The sequence below is a fragment of the Leptonychotes weddellii genome, chromosome 1 (genome assembly GCF_054177405.1).
Source record: "Leptonychotes weddellii isolate Sample4059 chromosome 1, ASM5417740v2, whole genome shotgun sequence".
Taxonomy (NCBI): domain Eukaryota; kingdom Metazoa; phylum Chordata; class Mammalia; order Carnivora; family Phocidae; genus Leptonychotes; species Leptonychotes weddellii.
Window position 1 is genome coordinate 1,712,118 of NC_138369.1, and position 13,194 is coordinate 1,725,311.

Consider the following 13,194-nt stretch of genomic DNA (forward strand, 5'->3'; position numbering starts at 1 on the left):
GGGTTATGCTTACATATTCAAGAAAGTGAAGACAATCCACAGCCTAGGAGCAAATATTTGCAAATTACATACCTGACAAGGGAATTATACCTAGAATACATAAAGAACTTCCACAACTCAATAAAAGGATAAGTCATCCAATAAAAGGAGGCAAAGGATGTGAATAACATTTCTCCCAGGAAGATATCCAGAGGGCCAATTAGCACATGAAAAGATGCTGAACATCATCAGCCACCAGGAAAATGCAAATCAAAACCACAAGGAGGGGGCACCTGGGTGGCTCAGTTGGTTGGGCCTCTGCCTTTGGCTCAGGTCATGATCTCCGGGTCCTGGGATCGAGCCCCAAGTCAGGTTCCCTGCTCAAAGGGGAGTTGACTTCTCCCTCTCCCTCTGTGATCTCTCTCACTCTCTCTCAAGTAAATAAAATATTTTTTAAAAATCCACAAGGAGATATCACTTTGCACTTGCTAGGATGGTTACAATCAAAAAGACAGACAGTAACAAGTGTCTACAATCATGTGGAAAATCAGAATCTTCACTCACTGCTAGTGGGAATGTTAAATTGCATAGCTACTGTGGGAAAGTCTGGCAGCTCCTCACATGACGGAACATAGTCTCCATATGACCCAGCCATTCTACCCCTAGGATTGTTGGAAAACACAGTTTATGAGTAAGTTTTAAAGATCTTATTGGCTTTATTTAATGACTCATGAATGGGGCAACATGTCACCTTAGCAAACAGAAAGGAGCTCCGGAGAGCTGTACAAAATGGAAGGTTTTCATAGACAGAGGGAGAGAGACACAAGGAGGTATTAGCAGAGTGGACTGGTTTCAGGCGAGGTCACCTTTCAGGGACACAAGGGGTCCATCAGCTGCCTGGCGGAGCTTATGTTCCTGGGAGAGGCTGAACTGCAGTTTGGTCAGCTGTTACTCCTCTGTTTGGTGACATGGGCTTGGCACAAGTGACTCCGTTTTGGTCCTGCTGTCTCTTTAACAGCATCTAACAAAAGAACTGAAACAGTTTCAAAAGGATACTTGTACACAAATGTTCACAGTAGCATTACTCACAATGGCCCAAATGTCCACGGGCAGCTGAATGTATGAACAAAATATGGCCCAACCACGCCCTGGAATATCATCCAGGCTTTTTTTTTTTTTTTTTTTAAGATTTTATTTGAGAGAGAGAGACAGCAAGAGAGAGAGCATGAGCAGGGAGGGGGAGCACAAGAAGGGAGCGGCAGAGGGAAAGGGAGAAGCAGGCTCCCCGCTGAGCAGGGAGCCCAGATGCAGGACTCGATCCCAGGACCCCGGGATCGTGACCTGAGCCGAAGGCAGACGCTTAACCAACTGAGCCACCCAGGTGCCCGTCATTCAGTCTTAGAAAGATATAAAGCACTGATACACGCTACAATGTGGATGAACCTTGAAAACTTTATGAAAGAAGGCCGTCACAAGAGACCACATATTGTATGACTCTATTCATATGAAATATCCCAAAGAGGGAAATCTCTAGACACAAAATAGATGAGTGGTTGCTTAGGGCTGGGGGTGGGGGACAGGGAGACAGTATGGTGGTAGCTAAAGGGTACAGAGCTTCTTTTGGAAGTGATGAAAATATTCTAAAATTGTATTCATGATTGTGCAATTCTGTGGATGCTAAAAGCCACTGGATTTTACACTTTTTATTTCAGTAAAGCCATTTAAAAAAAAAACACATACACTGAACTCTAAAATACAATTTTTTGAAATGGCCTCATGTTGCTACCACGCAGGACAGCACACACTGCTGAAAGAAACACCACAAAAATCACAGCTTGCGGGGAACAGAGAATTGCAAGAATGAATTCTGAGAAATAACTGGAAAAAAATAAATGTGCATAAAAATGACAGAAGAATCAAATCTTCTTGACAAGGGAGTTCTGCAAAACCCGGCCAGGGAATCTTGCCGTAGAAGGCAGCTTCAAAAGAGACCGGGGTTTCGGTGAATAATTTGAACAGCCACACCAGTGACAACTGAGTCAACCCTTGCAGGTGACCATGAACTCCAGAGTGATGGTACTTCCACGTCTTGGCCAACATTGGGTAAAAACAGCTCTTCTCAGGCCCTGCAGGCTGCTCCAAGGACAATCTTATTGCAATGAAATTTAAATTTCATTGCAATTTAAAATACACACTAATTGTCTCCCTGGGCTTAAAGGACATAGGATTGTACGTGCGGAGCTCTGAAAATCCATAAAAGCAACTGGAGGTTTTGGTGGCTTTTTAGGGGCTTGACTAAGTGACTAGGGACTGGTGTGGAAGGAGCCTTGCTTTTCACAAGCACCATCTGGGACCGTACTTTGCCCCATTGTTCTCAGGGAGAATATGCTCACACAGCTGCACAAGTCATATAAGTGTTCCGGAGAAATCGGGATTTGTAAACATTCAGCTCCCAAATACACAGAGCAGCCAAACTGTGCAGTTTCTCCCCTGGACCCCTCCCACAGCTGCCCGCAGGATTCCGGAGCAAGGATGGGCGGTATGTGCAAAAGTAAAACACTGACAAAACAGACTAAAACACCACCACCAAGAAAACGGTTAAATAAGTCACGGTATGCACAGGGCAGCGGTAAGGACCTAATCACACCTCCGTGTATAGCTGGTACTCGACCAAGTCTGAGTTTGCCCTCCAGGGACATTGGCAAGGTCTGGAGACGTTTCTGGTTGTCACCAGTGGGATTGCTCCTAGCATCTGGGCCAGGGAGGCAGTGAGTTTGAGAAACCCTGATGTATAATCAACACTAAATCTGATGGACATTAAGGAGGGAGCCCGACGCAGGGCTTGATCCCAGGACCCTGGGACCAGGACCTGAGCCGAAGGCAGACTTCTAGCGACTGAGCCTCCCAGGCGCCCCTATCAGTACTGTTTTTATTTTTTATGTACTGTTTTGTGTACTGTTTATCTGTACAAACATTTGTAGCAAATATGGGTACATGTTAAAATTATTTATCACCTCTGTACTTTTGCTTGGAAATTGAAAATTCGTGAAAAAGAAACTAATAGTCTAGCTGCCTCGTTGAGATTAAGGAAATAACCTGGATCTGGAAAACCACTTCTCCATGAAAATTCATCAATAATAGAATAATATTAATAACAATGATATATGCCTGGTGAATGTCTGTCTACTCCACGCAAACAGGGCATCTCAGGGTGGGCACATTAAACACTGGGGGCGCCGTCCTGCTCACCGGAGGGTGCTGAGCTGCATCTCCAGCTTCCGACCACCCAACGCGAGCAGCAACACCCCACTAACCCACGCGTCACCACCACTGCATCTTCCAACATTGTCAAATGTCACCTGGGGATAAAAGCGTCCTCAGGGTGGGAATCCCTGGTCCCATTTGACCCTTTATTTGGGTCAAAGCCCACGGTCATAACCACTTGTCATTCTGCTACGTGAAGTCAGGGGTCTACGACTTGAATATGAGGATGCCCATGATGATGAGCTGACATTATTAACAATAACCAACACTTTACACAGCACTCGTTAACCTGCCCAGTGCAGGTACCGTCATGTACTTTCATTTCACAGATGTGGAATCTGAGGCTCTGAAGGGCTCGACAAATTGCGTGGTATCATCGGAGAACCCATTAAGGCTTGGGGCCAGGACTGGAGCCCAAGGCTGGCGCCCAGCGAGCACAACGTCTCAGTGCCCTGGATACGAGCGGTAGGAAAAATCAACCGAGAAAAATAAGTCCCTGCCCCGACATTCAGAGGCCGGAGAGGACAGAGGCAGTAAAGCCAACTGCAAAATTAGCAGGAAACCTTTCTCCGGCTGGAGCCATCCCCCCCTTTCTAACTCGCCGGACACTCTGCCCGTTAAGAAGGAAGCGTCCCTCTCTCGCCTGGACGATCTGATTCCCTTGGACACCCGGGAAGCGGGCTGCATTTCCCACCAGGTGCGGAGGCGCAGATAAGGGGTCTCCGGACACAACCACCCACGTCTCTCCCGTCTTTGTGGTTCCTAAGGAAACGGGACCTGGCTCCACCTCGCAACCCATTCGCGACGCTGCCCCTCCGCACGCGGCCCTGCTCCGCTCCGAGCCCACGGAAGCCAGGCTGCATTCACGCCGCACCCACACCGGCCCTTTCCCCAGCCTGGGCTCCGCCGGGCCCCAGCGTTCCGGGGGTCGGGGGCGCCCCGCCCTGCCCCAGGGGCCTCCACCCAGGCTGGACCCCGCCCTTGGACCCAGCCCCGGCCGTCCAGCAGAGACGGGGCCGGGTCCCGCAGTGGACACAGAAATGTCCACCCCCAGGAAAGGCGAACGTGCGCAGAGAAGTACCACCGCCACCGCCGGCCGAGGCCGGATCGGCGCTTCCGCTTCCGGTGCCGGGGCTGCCGGGAGCGGAAAAGAAGGCAAGCCTCGGTCTCTGGATTGGTGGAGCCTCAACGATGGGAGGGGCGAGCTGCGTCCTCCAATCGTCGAGCAGATAGATGCTAGTTCCCCCCGCCCTCTGGAGCGCGATTGGGTCCAGTCCCCGGATCCACCGCCTTAGGGCCTGTCTGAAGCCAGAATGACACTATGGGCGTGGTTGAGACTGGAGCCGCCCCTAGGGCGTGGCTAGAGGCCGAACGAGACCCAGGGGTGCGGTTGGGGGCGTGGCCACTGAGCAATCCCTGAGCCCCCCGTTACTTTGGCAATAAATGCTTATTTCCCCCACACTTCCCGCCTGCCAACAGAGTCCCGTGAAAACATATTCACATCATCGGAATGTTTCTCCCTGGAATGTCTTTTATTTCTTCCAGAAATGGGGTCTTTGTGCGGTTCTCTCTACATGCTGTTTTTCCTCCTAGTGGGTGTGGTATCCTGTCCTGGCCACTGGATGGCGACCTGGTTCACATTTTCACGTTTGTGCGTCTTCGGTTGCACCGGGTAGATCAGGAAAAATGCCTGTGGGTTCCTCCAATACGTACTCGGGAGGCATCTTCTACCCCAGGCTCGGTTCTCTGCACTGGGGTATATGGCAGTAAACGAACACAGTAATTGCCCTCATCCTTCTTAGATTGCAGTTGAGAGGGCCAAAATCGTTAACCATGTTAATAAATGGCTTATATAATAAATATAATATATCCCAGTGTGGACGGGGGAGTGACTGCTCCCTACCCCAGGCCCTGCACAGCTGTTTGAGTCCCATCACTCCCAGGGAAGCCCCCACCCTAGCCCACACACTCCCCACACCCCCCACTTCCCCGTCTGGGGACCGGCCCCAGCCTTTTCCAGGTTCCAGGCTGGATGCTTCTGCTGGGGGTGGGGGGCTGGCCCAGGGTGCCTGGGGACTCTGTGGGAAGCTCCTGGCTATGAGCTGCCATCTCAGGCACCTGCAGAAGCTCAGATGTGTTACGGATGGTGGCTGGGATGTGCGGGGACAGCTGGTTACAATTACGTTAAATCAACAGGCTCAGTTGAAGGCCAACTGAAAATTCTTACAGATCTTCTTTTTAAGAACATGCCTGTCTATTCACAACCAGCGAGTTCATCACAATATAGTGTACGCAAATCAGTTTTGAGCCAGTCGTAGACCTGAGAGTAGGAGCTGAAACTCTACACATCTCTAAGAAAACCCAGGAGAAATATCTTCGTGAACTTGGGCCAGGCAAATATTTCTTAGTACGCAAAATGTGACAAATACAAAGAAAAGATCAAGTGGGTCATTAAATATTATTTAAATATTTGCTCTTTGAAAGCTACTTTGACGCAAACAAGGAGACAAGCGACAACAAGGAGAAAATATTTGCGAATATTGCGAAACATATCCTGACGAAGTGTTTCTAGAATATGGAAGAATTATTTCAAGGGAGAAAAAGCGTGACCACAAGAGGGCGCCCCTCATTCTCAAAAACCAGTTCGCTGAAGTATTTCAGGATAAAGGGGCACAGAATGCAATTTACTCTGAGTTAAGAGAAGGAATACCCATAATTTGTATATGTGCATACACACACACATGCACACACACATACATGAGGTCTTAGTACTATTCTTGCATAAGTTTGAAATGATATCAAAATAAAAAGCTACCCAAAACTAGTCTCCTTGTTTGTACTATCAAATATGTAGATAGCCAGCGAATGATCAAAGAATAACGGGTGAGCGATTCTAATTGTCTGCAACCATTTCCTTTCATTCTTTTGCCTGTGTCTGGCTTTATTGCTGTTTTTCAAGAACATAGCAGGTAAGATCATTCCTTCCAAGAATTTTAGAATGGCTTCTTTGCAGTTGAAAACAGTGGGTCCCAAACGAAGCCATTTCCCTGAGTCACCTGGACCTGTTCCTTTTTGTTTTTCATCCTGAATTTTATCCTTACCTTTATTTCTGTAAAGCTGATTGGACGATAACAGGGAAAGATCATTCCACAAGGTCACCGCTTGGAAGCTGCAGCCCACAGATTCTTCCGTTTAGCCTCTCGTGGTATTGGCACGTCCACTGTGATGCTATTTTCCTATGTCTCTTTTTTTAATTGAAATTTTTACTGGGAGAATGGCGATTCACCTGCAGTTGTAAGAAATAGTGCAGAGAGATCCCGGCTACATTTTGCTCACTTTTTCTCTAGTGGTAACATTTTGCAAAAGTAGAGTTCAACGTCACAACCACAAGGATCTCCCATAATACCCTTTTATATTCACGCCCACCTCCCTCCTGTCTCTCAGGCCACCCTATCCCACCAGGAAGCTTTCTAAAAAGATGCTCACTCTCTGAAGAATCCCTGATCTCTGCTCCCCCACCTGCTGGGCTGGGGCTCAGAAATCTGCATGTTTACAAAGAAGATCCCAGGGCTGGGACAGGAGAGGAACAGGAGCCTGGACCATCCAGTCCTGCCTGCAAGCCAGGAGGCACTCGGAAGAATGCTGCGGCGTGTCAGAAAAGCAGAGAAGTCAGCTTGAAATCCGGCCAAACCTAGACAATGGGACCATCCAAATAATGGAGAATGATGAATTATAAGCCATTTTAAAAAATGGGACTCTATGGGTCCACACCAATAATAACTAGATTCACAGGAGAAAAAGGAAGGCTCTCACATACAGCCAAATACCAAGGGCCCAGTGGCAAATGTGGGGGCGTGCTCGGGGTACAAAGACTGCTTCAGGCAAGAAGCATCCACCGTAATAGCTTCTGGAATGGTTTCCAACGATTCTTGCCTCCGAGTGTCTAAATTAATATACTGTTGTCCAACAGTGAAATTGGTGTGAAAACAAGATAAGGGGATTAGAAGGTGCCTCCTCAGGCTGAGGTAGGGTGCAGTTTCATGTGGGTGGGGGTCAGGGAAGGCCACTCTGAGGAGGTGACATTGAGCTAAAATAGGAAGTACTTGAGGGAGTGAGTCACAATGCAGTCAAGGAGAAGAGTGTTCCAGATGGGCAGACAGCCCATGCAAAGGTCCTGTGGTAGCCTGTGAGGAAAAGCAGAAGGTCCGTGTAAATGGAGTGAAGGGACTGTAACCCGGGATTAATCAGCAGGGTGGTAAAGACTGCAGGGCTTTCAAAAGCCCTCTGAAGACTTTGGTTCTGAGTCCAAGGGAGAGCCGTGGGAGGAGATTGGGCAGGGGAGGGACAGGATTCCACTCAATGTTTAAAGGATTGTCCAGCTCTTTATTAGAAATATATTGTAAGGAGGGGCGCCTGGGTGGCTCAGTCAGTTGGGCGACTGCCTTCGGCTCAGGTCATGATCCCAGGGTCCTAGATCAAGTCCCATGTCGGGCTCCCTGCTCAGTGGGGAGTCTGCTTCTCCCTCTGTCTGCCGCTCTCCTTGCTTGTGTTCTCTCTCTCTCTCTCTATTTGACAGCCAGATGCGGGACTCGATCCCAGGACCCCAAGATCATGACCTGAGCCGAAGTCAGTTGCCCAATCGACTGAGCCACCCAGGTGCCCAATAAATAAAATCTTAAAAAAAAAAAACAGGGCGCCTGGGTGGCTCAGTTGGTTAAGCAACTGCCTTCGGCTCAGGTCATGATCCTGGAGTCCCGGGATCGAGTCCCGCATTGGGCTCCCTGCTCAGCGAGGGGCCTGCTTCTCCCTCTGACCCTCCCCCCTCTCATGTACTCTCTCTCATTCTTGCTCTCTCAAATAAATAAATAAAATCTTTAAAAAAAAAACATATTGTAAAAATGTGGATTCCTGGGCCCCACTGCTGATCTCTTGTGTCAGAAACTCGGGGGGGGGTTGGGGCTCAGTGATCTGTGTTTCAACAAATCCCCCCACCCCCGAGCTATCCTGGTGCCCACCAGTCTGAGAACCACTGACTTAGAGATGAGTGGCTGAGGCCAAGGAACCCCACTGAGGACCCAGTGGTGACAGCAATTTTCCATTTGAAATCTTTGGGGTCTGTTTTGTGTTTAGAAGCAATGCATCAGTGTAGTTCTTTGGAGGGACGTTTTTAAAAAGTGTCAATAGAGGGGGTGGCTGGGTGGCTCAGTTGTTAAGCCTCTGCCTTCAGCTCTGGTCATGCTCCCAGGGTCCTGGGATCGAGCCCCGCATCAGGCTCCCTGCTCCGCGGGAAGCCTGCTTCTCCCTCTCCCACTCCCCCTGCTTGTGTTCCCTCTCTTACTGTGTCTCTCTCTGGCAAATAAATAAATAAAATATTTTTTTAAGTGTCAATAGAGAGTAATAATGGAAAGATGGATAAACAGAGAGACCCCCTGAAGGGAGAGGTCCTCACCCATCACAAGGACCCACAGGGCTGGGGCATCCCAGACCCATCGGACTCTGAGCCTGGCATCCAATCTGAGGATGGGCAGAAATGAAGCTCAAACTCAGGCTTGGAGCAGGAGAGCCTGGAGCTGGATGAGGGCCAGCTGGCCACCAGAAGACCCTTCTGAGAAGGAAGACGTTCCTGCCACCGGGAATCCCCTCATTTAGAAGTTTTCCCACTGAGAGCATGTGGAGCAACTCTGGGCCTCAGACACAGCTGGTGGGAATGCAAGACAGTGTCCCCACTTTGGGAAAAAGCCTGGAAGCTCCAGAAAAAGGTAGACACATTCTCATATCTACCCAGGAGGAATGAGAGCACATGCCAACACACACACCTGTTCATGGATGTTCACCGCAGCTGTGTTCACGACCACCCAAACTGCAAACAGCCAAACCTCCACCAAGGGCCCAAGAGAAACAAAGTGGGGGCCACTCACCCAAATGAAATACTCAGCTGCAGCAAACAGGAACCGAGCACCGATACACGCAAAAAACACAGGTGAACCTCAAAAGATGACGTTTGGTGAAAGAAGCCAGACACAAAAGACATGTATTTATTATAAGCCCATGTATATGATGTTTCTAGAAAAGGAGATACTCCCAGGGAGAGAAAGCTAGGGATGGGAGGGAGGGGTCGATTCACAACGGACCAGAGGGACACTTCCCGGGTGATGCAAATGTTCCAATATTCGGCTGTGGCGATGGTTGTGCAACTGGACAAATTTACTAAAGATCCTGGAACTGCGTGGGGTTTTGAAAGGGGTGACCTCACGGTAGGGAAAGGACACCGTGACGGCGCTGTAATAAAACATTTCGCCAGCAGAGGGCGCCAGAGACCATAAGTTCAACTCTGAACGGGCCTCGGGGTCGGGTCTAATGGGGACCCACATTCCCCTCTTTCCACCTCCTGGAGGCGATGAACTGGACCCTCAGGGGGACGTCTGTGGCCTCGCCCTGCCTTGGGGGTCTCATTGGGATGACTTCACTGGAAATAAGAATGGGCCACCCGGGAGTGTGCTGGGAAGCCCGCGGCAACCCAATGCACCCAATGAATCAACCGTGGTCACTTTCGGCCCTAAATGTAGATGAGCTGGCTGGTTGGGCAAGTCTCTTAACTCCGCGTCGGGAAGCGTTGATGCTGGGACCTGATCCAGGTCACATCTCCTCCCCAAGTCCTGGAGGAAGGCTCCTTTTGAGGCGAAGTGTAAATTGGGACGAACGTGTACTTTGGGATGGACGTGACAAAGGGCTACTTTGGACCCCACAACTAAAACACAGACACCTGGGGAAAATAAGCACGAAAAAAGGCCCATGGATGGACGCATGTGTTACCCACTCAGCCATCCTGCTATCCACGCCTGCGCGCATACACACACACACACACACACGCACACACACGACAAAGAAGAATTAAGTCAAACAACAACAAAGCACCGGGTGGTGAGTAGGATTAGGGTCACGGGAGACAGAGTGACAAGATGGGGCCTTGCTGAGGTTTTCAAATCGACTTCTGGATGGCACAACGCATTCCCCGGGAAGGGAGACAGAGAAGCTGAAAGGTGGACAGCTGCTCATCAGCTCCCCCAAAAGTGATCCAGCAAAGCTACCTCCAGATTCCTGACCACCAGAGCCTGTGTGAGATGATAAATGCTTATCGTCTAAGCCACTAACTTTGGGAACAACTTGTTACGCAGCAGTAGCTAACTAATACATCTGGGTTTCTTCAGAAGCGAGAGCCAGGTCCAGGAGCTCCAAAAGGCCACTTCTGGAATGGATGCACGTTCCTCCAAGCTCGGGTCCACAGGGGGTCCCACCTAATGCTGCAACGTGGGCAGTTCAATGGCAGGAACCTAATTTAGATCTGGGCATTACGGTGTCAGGGTTACAAGGGTATATCCCACAGCAAGATGACCGGGGTTCAAACATTAGCTTAGCCACTCAGTTGCTCTGTGACCCTGGGGACGAGAGTTAACCTCTCTGGATTCATGGCAGATCGAGTTGAGGTCATACTGGAGTAGGGTGGCCCTAAATCCAATGACTGGGGTCCTATAAGAAGAGGGGAATTTGGACACAGACACACACCAGGAGAAGCCCATGTGAGGACTGACACAAAGATTGGAGGGATGTGTCTAGAGGCCAAGGGACACCAAGGAATGGTGCCCCCCCCCCAACAGGAAGGACAGGAGGGATCCTTCCCTGGAGCCTCCAGAGGGAGCACAGCCCTGCCTACACCTGGGTTTTGGACTTCTGGCCTCCAGAACACGATGGAATAGATTTCTGTTGTTTGAAGCCACGGGGCATGGGGTCATTTGTGACAGCAGCCCCGGAAATGAATACGAGCCTCTCTCCACCAGATGGCAGAAGGCAGACTTCGATCAATTCCGGGTAATTCAATAAATTCACTTTTCCTGAGACTAGGTCTAAGCTCAAGGGCATTCCAGTGCCCTCTGAGGGTGGGGCAGCTGAGGGGCATCCTACCCTTGAGCATCTATCACCCAGCGCAGCCACAGTCTTTGGAGGGTCCCTGTCCTTTCGCCTCTTGGTCATTCATCCACTGACTGGACACCAGGGTCCTTCTACCTACAGGCTTTCTGCAGCCGCTCCTTCCCCTCCGTCACTCCCCCACAGGGCCACTGGCATGTCCTGGGGCGGGGGGAGAGAATGGGAGCAGGGGACTGAAAGTGGTCACCCCCTCCCTGCTGCCACTTCCCCGTGGTCACTCCACAGCCCCTTCTGCACCCCAGGCTTTCCCTTGAGCCTTCTGCCTGGCCTACACCCAAGCCAAGTAACCCTGGGCCTGTGGGGGCCTGGGTCTGAGGTCACCAGGGCCTGCCAGGGAATTCCAAAGCTTTGGAAATGCAAACCCCTTCTTCCAGACCTGGGGCTTCCAAGTCAACCACAACAACTTAAAAGCCAAGAAGGAAATCTTTGCTGCCTCCCCTCCTCTCTGCTGTGCCCTCAGCCCTTCCAGAGGGCTCAGGGACGGCTGCGTCCCTGCGGGCCAGACTGGAGGACATGGGGGACAGCGAAAGGAAGGGCAGGGCCCACCATCCCGGCTCGAACCCCACCCGCCTGCAGGCTTCCAAAGGAGAGAGTAGAATGGTTCCTTGTGAAATGCTTCTGACCTCTGCGTGGACCTAGACCTCAGACCTGTCCTGTCCACTGGAACTTCCCGCCAGGATGGGAATGTTCTTGGTTTGCACTGTCCCGTGGTGATGGTCCTCCCCAGACACGTGTGGCTGCAGAGCGATTGACATGAGGACAGTGAGCCTGAGGAACTGAGTTTTTAATTCTATTTCATTTTCATGTGTTTTAATTTAAATAGCCACAGGTACCCAGTGGGTACCGTGTGAGACAGACAGCCTTGGGTAAACTGGTGTGCCCAGCAACCACGAAAGGAAGAGAGCCAAGCTCACAGAGGGAGGCAAATTAGCAGGCTGGCCCATAAATAAAATACGCTTCAATTAAGGGCCAGTGGAGGGATCGTGGGTGAAAACCTGTTTTGTTTTTTTTTTTGCAGTGCACACGTGGCAGTCCTCACTTTCCCCTCCATACACCAGCCACAAAGCCCAAGTTGTGTGTTTACATTATAACCTCAGGGGACTGTGCATCCCAAGATCTGAACCCCCAAGTGTGCCCCTCCCCATACAAAACACAGCAAGGGCCAGCAGAGTGTCCTCTCCCTTCTGTGGATGCCAAGCCAGCATACCTACCAGGGTAGGCCCTGTGGCCGGTACAAGAATGTCTGAGAACCCCATCAGCAGTACGTGAATTTTGAACACAGCAGGACTTAGAGCCACTGAGCTTACAACAAGATTAGTGCCAATTCAAACCATGTTTGGAGAAAAATTAAATAAGGAAGGGAGAAGGGGGGGGGTGGTGCTGGAAGTTCATTTTTAAAAGGGATGAGGGGAGGCCTGCGGAAGTGGGGAGCTCTGAGCAGACCACGGAAGGAGGGAACAAGCCAGTGGCTGTCAGGGGGAGACTATTCCTGGTAGAGGAGGGAATGGTTAGTGCAAAGGTCCTGGGGTGGGCAGGACCATGGCACACCCCCACCGCACACCTCCAGTAGGCCTTGCAAACTGGGCCAGAGCACAACTCTAGAATCCTACAACTCCTACAACCCCCACCCCTTATCCTTCTATCATCCCAGGCCTGCAATACCCACCACTCCTTCCTACCCTGGCCTTGAACCTGGACAAATTGTACCAGCTTCAAGGCCTCTGCAGTCCCTGCTTTTGGTTCTCAGATCCTGGGCTTAGGGGACAGTTGGGAAAATTCATCGACATAAATACAGAGCCCAGGGCTTGGTGCTGGATGAAAAGGAGCTGTTAAGTTTTCCCCATTAAAGGGGCTTAAAGCTTCGTTTGAACTGCGTTATTAATATTGAGGAAAATGTTATTAGCCCCTATCTAAGGATTGGAATGAGTGCTAAGGAGTCTGCCTTCATTCCCAGCCCCACCCCTAGCC

The 13,194-nt window shown here is 50.4% G+C and overlaps 1 long non-coding RNA gene across 1 annotated transcript; it reads right to left on the reverse strand.

Moving 5' to 3' along the window:
* Positions 1 to 671: 671 nt before the first annotated feature.
* Positions 672 to 4,374, reverse strand: LOC115944716 (uncharacterized). The gene is made up of 2 exons (XR_014148668.1): positions 4,325 to 4,374; positions 672 to 1,000 (listed from the first exon to the last, which is right to left on the reverse strand). It is a non-coding gene; the product is annotated as an uncharacterized LOC115944716 (long non-coding RNA).
* Between the last annotated feature and the right edge of the window lie 8,820 nt (positions 4,375 to 13,194).